Raw genomic sequence first — 4,840 nt, 5'->3', positions numbered from 1 at the left:
TTCATGTTTCATGTTTGCGTTACGGGCTTCAAATGTACTTCAGTGCTAGCTCAAAGTGCCTACTAAATCCCAGATCCAGAAGCAACAGAGTTCAACCATTTGCATGCTTAGCCATTTGGTTTCAACAAACCAAATGGCCCCAGAGAATAAAGTACATACAGTGAACCGTATCCATGGAAGTCTCGATGTCTGGAATTTAGCCGAGCCTCTCTAGCCGCTCAGCCAACAAGAACGGGCGGGGTAAGGGTCTTCGTCTTCCACCACCAACACGATGGGTCCACGGAGGGGTCAGTGAAGGGAACGCTGTTGCTTCTCCGCCTTTTTCTCCTTGATATTCCCATCCTCGCAGCCTCACGAACCCATCCACATCCCACATCACGCTCTCGAAGACTTTGAATCCTCTCCCTCCCTACTCTTTCTTCTTCCTGAAGTCCTTAATTTGGCCCTCTCTATAAATGCTGTCTTCCCAACCGAACAGCTCTCCCTCCTCTAGAGCATCACAAGTTTATCAAATTCCTTCCGAGATTGATTCTGAAGTAAGTTGGTGGGATGCCTTTGGAAGTGTGATTCCTAGTCCTTCTCTTCTATAATTTAGATATATATATATATATATATATATATGTATTTCGTGAATGTTCCTGCTTCAATGCAGATCTGCATGGATTCTTCTGACTGGCTCAGTAACTCACTGCAACCAATCTCCACTCCCTCTATGGTTTTCTTCCATGGTGGTTACATCAACAGCTTAAGCCTATTCTCAACTCCTTGTTTATTTTATATGAATTTTAGGTACATTTTCATTCTTTTTAAAATCTTTCAACCTTCTTTTAAAGTTTTTCAATCTGAAAAGTTTCATGAAAAAAAAAAATTGACTGTTTCATATGCAGTAATCATCAAACTTATAAGAGAATTGCAATTGTTTAAACATGGATCGATAAGATTTTCTTGCAAAGGGTGCAATTTTGGCTTTGGCCGTGCGAGGAACGAGATTGCTCGGTCACAATTAAAGAGGGGAGAAGAAGAGGCCAAGGAGAGGGTCTCCTTCCTTTTACTCTTGCAACTGTGAATGCATTAAATTAACTAAAGCGACTAAAAGAAATATAACAGAGGTACATGTTTGGCTGCGGTTGCCTAAGAAACGAATAATTTCGAAAAGAGTTTTGGAAACATTTCATTAGAGGGAACTCCTTAGATCTCTCGACTTTTGCACGTAGAAACCAATAAGTTTAATGTGATGCCACGGAAGAAAGTACGCAGTTAAAAATATTAGTTTCTTTTGTACTTGAGTCCTTTGTTTAATTGGAAACTCCAGAAGCTCAATTACCAACGATCATCAGCTTGATCGCATTTTCCAGCTTTATGTGCTCCATCATGAGCTCCAGCTTTATTATTTGTCTATTTTTTTGCACTGAAATGCATTTTTTGGGAATTCCTGGGCCACAATTCACGCATTCCAATGACGACGACGACGATGATGATTGGATAAATGATTATGATCTCTTTCTTTTCCTTTCTTTTTTTTATTTTTTTTCTTCTCCTTGACACAGAGCATCGTTCATGAGGAAAGTGGAATGGTTTCCTCCTCTCCATCTGGGGACTGATCTCGTGCTCAGGCCACCGATGATGGAGCGAAGGCTGAGGCCCAGCATGATCAGGCTCTCAAGTGCCCCAGGTGCGACTCAACCCACACCAAGTTTGTGCTACTAACAACAACTACAGCCTCTCCAGCCAAGGTACTTCTGCAAGACCTGCAGGAGGTATTGGACCAAGGGGGGTCCTTCGGAATGTACCTGTCGGGGTGGCTGCCGGAAGAACAAGGGTCGGGGGCTAAGAAGCCATCTGAACACCTCAGCAGTCTCATCCTTTAGGATGGGACCGACCTCCACCTCTCCTTCTCCGGGGTGCAATTCCCGCACCTCGGGTCATTGGCTGACACACCTCGCACCTAACTTCATAGAGTGCAAGTACAATCCATTGCTCGAGAGCTCTGCGGGTGGTCTTGATCTTATGGACACCAAGTTTGGAGCCATGATGGGGAGCTCCAGGGGCCATAGCTTCAGTGAAGTGGGACTCGGAGAGACAAGTCATGGATTCACACTTGGTGGCTTCCCTGGCGTTAACGAGCTTGGGTGCTCTGTTGACGGGAACCATGGATCACTTGTGGAAGCTTGCCAGAGGCTGGCCCTCCCATTTGAAGCGCATGTGGACCCCAATGCAGTGGAGGTGAAACCAGACAATAGGATTCTATCACTGGAGTGGCAAGATCAGTATTGCGCTGAGGGGGGCGCGAATCAATTGGGTACTCCGGATTGTGGGCTGGGATGATCAATTGCCATGGACCTCAACAACCATCTGAAGTAGAGCTAGCGATCCCAGTTCCTACTCTCAGAATACTAATATAACCTATTATGGAAAGCTTTTTCCTTTTGTTTATTTTGAATGCTTGTGCTTTTCCCTCCAAGTGATTTCCCATTTCTTTACCCAAAAAAGATTTCCCATTTCTATGAGGGCCATTGGGGGCCATGGAAAATCTTTTGATCTTTCTTTCTTTGGAGTAAGATGTTTGGACTCAGAAGTATCCATTAGCTTTTGTTGCTCTATTAACATCTGTGTTCACTTTGGAGAAGAATGACTCGTCTTTGTTGCATAACATAGTAGGGCTGCTTATCTAAGACTAATATAAAGCATAAACTTCATTGAAGCTTCTCAATGGCGAAAGCACTGTCAATTTGTTAGATGGAAACATAAGAATGGCCATTCATGGTGACGATGCTGTTCCAATTGTGCTTTTGGCAATGCCATGCCCTACTTTGTTATCAAGTGATGTGCTTTTAATTCCTCAATATTAAGATTCGTATGGTTGCTTGTAAAGGTTTTTTCTTCCAAAGTCATGATCATTGTACTTCCTTCACCTGACAGTCTAACTGAGTTTTTTTTTTTTTTGATAAGTTAAACTGAGTTTTTAAAGGAGTTCTTCTGTTACATTAGTGTCTAAAGAATAATGTAACATGGGAAGAAATCTGAAACAAACCCCAAAATACTGCTCCAATAGGATTTGCTTTATTATTTTATATAATCTTTCAAAACATAAACACCCATTTATGACATTACAACTTTGGCAATGCAAATGACAAAGTTATCAGTAGTTACCAGTAATTCAAAACCCATAGATACCTCTGCTCTGTACTCGTAATGTACTATGTAACCTTTTCAATTTAACAGAATTAGTCTATCTCAGAAAAAAGGTATTAAGTAATTTTATGATTACTATTTTCTGTGCTATAGCGTCGGTGACTGACTATAAAGTCGACTGCAAGCTGTTAACTTTTCATGAGACTGGGTTTCATCCTGTGCCATCAAATTATAAGGGCACTTCCACAGTACTAGGCACGTTATCATCTATGGTTTAAGAACAATGCAGGGAGATGGCACTAGGAGAAGATATAAAGAAAAACTCTCATCTGTTTCTGTGAACTGCGTGTCTATCCTTGTATGTGTTTCTTTTAGCAGTTAACAGTTGAAATAGTGGGAGGAGTACAAGGTGTCTGAAGAACATTTCTTGGGACTGGAATTTGGATGGGAATTGGAAGTAAGGAACAACCAATAGAACTAAACTAACCCAAATTGTTGTTTATATCAAGAAATGAGCAATAATGATTAATTAGGCCACCATGGGATAATTAAAACCAAGATCCACATATCCTAGTCATCGTTTCAATTCACTCCAGTACAGTTGAAGTATTGCATTAGGCCAATATGCCTTTGCCTATATAGACCTGTAAGAGGCAAGTGACAACAGGGTATAATAGCAGGAACTGATAGTACATATTAAGAGGATCTAGACAAACTTATTATGAACTGGAATCAGCCATGTACAAGGCTCAGATGTGCCAATGATCTTGTTGGGACTGGTTAATTTCACATCATCAGAGTAATTTTAATTTCAGCCATAGATTTTTTTTTTTTCTTTTTTCTGTTTTTTAGTGGTACTCAGGATTTAAACCATGGACCTCCTCATAGGGCAAGACCTTAGGGGTGAGCGACTAAGCTAACAGTATTATTGGCAATTTCAGACATAGATTGGTAATTCGTTATTTCATAGGGATGATAATCTATTCATCCATTTTTTTGTCATTAATTTTATTATTCATCATATTTGTTTAATATTTGTTTTTCATTTTCTTTGGAATTTTGTTTTCGATTAATTTCCTCTCAAAACAAATGCCTTCAAAGAATATAGTTTGTGAATCCAAAGCTTTCGCATACTCAGATAGGCACTTGGATTTACATAAAGACATCCTGGTAAATCTGGTGAGATCCCAATAAACAACTCAAAAAATATTTCTTAATACATTTGCTTTGTTGATTTTTATCTTTTAAGAATGGAGGCATCGCATAGACAAAATGGTAGAAGAATCAGAATATATAATGTATTGCTTAAACGTTAGCCAATGTTTAACTATATACAAATTCAAATATAATCCGAATCTCTTTTTGTTGCAATAATATATTCTAACCATATCTCAACCATATTTGATGCTTTATTTCTTGTGGAAACCGCATGTCATTATCTATGAACATATGTTTAAAATTTTTACCTCATGAAAGATACATCGTCAAATCTTATATCTGGCCAAACGAGAGAGCCACTCTCGCAGAGGCAATGGCCGACAATCTCAAAGTTGAAGATTTGTTGGTCTGATTATACCTGCCTGTAGGTCTAAATTCAAATAATTGGATGTAGTTGGCACAAAAGTGCAAATTAAGGATGATTGAAATCTTTGGTTTGCTATTTTTTTTCCAAATCTTCGTCATTGATGAGATGAGAGAGGGGACATGA

At 39.6% G+C, this 4,840-nt stretch overlaps 1 long non-coding RNA gene across 1 annotated transcript; it reads left to right on the top strand.

The window, feature by feature from the left end:
- Nucleotides 1-320: 320 nt before the first annotated feature.
- Nucleotides 321-2,871, top strand: LOC103701998. Its single transcript, XR_005512089.1, has 2 exons — nt 321-536; nt 653-2,871. It is a non-coding gene; the product is annotated as an uncharacterized LOC103701998 (long non-coding RNA).
- The last annotated feature ends 1,969 nt before the right edge of the window (nt 2,872-4,840 follow it).

This window comes from Phoenix dactylifera, chromosome 6, assembly GCF_009389715.1.
Source record: "Phoenix dactylifera cultivar Barhee BC4 chromosome 6, palm_55x_up_171113_PBpolish2nd_filt_p, whole genome shotgun sequence".
Taxonomy (NCBI): Eukaryota; Viridiplantae; Streptophyta; class Magnoliopsida; order Arecales; family Arecaceae; genus Phoenix; species Phoenix dactylifera.
The sequence above is the reverse complement of the archived record's forward strand: the minus strand, read 5'-3'. Positions and strand labels throughout refer to the sequence as shown.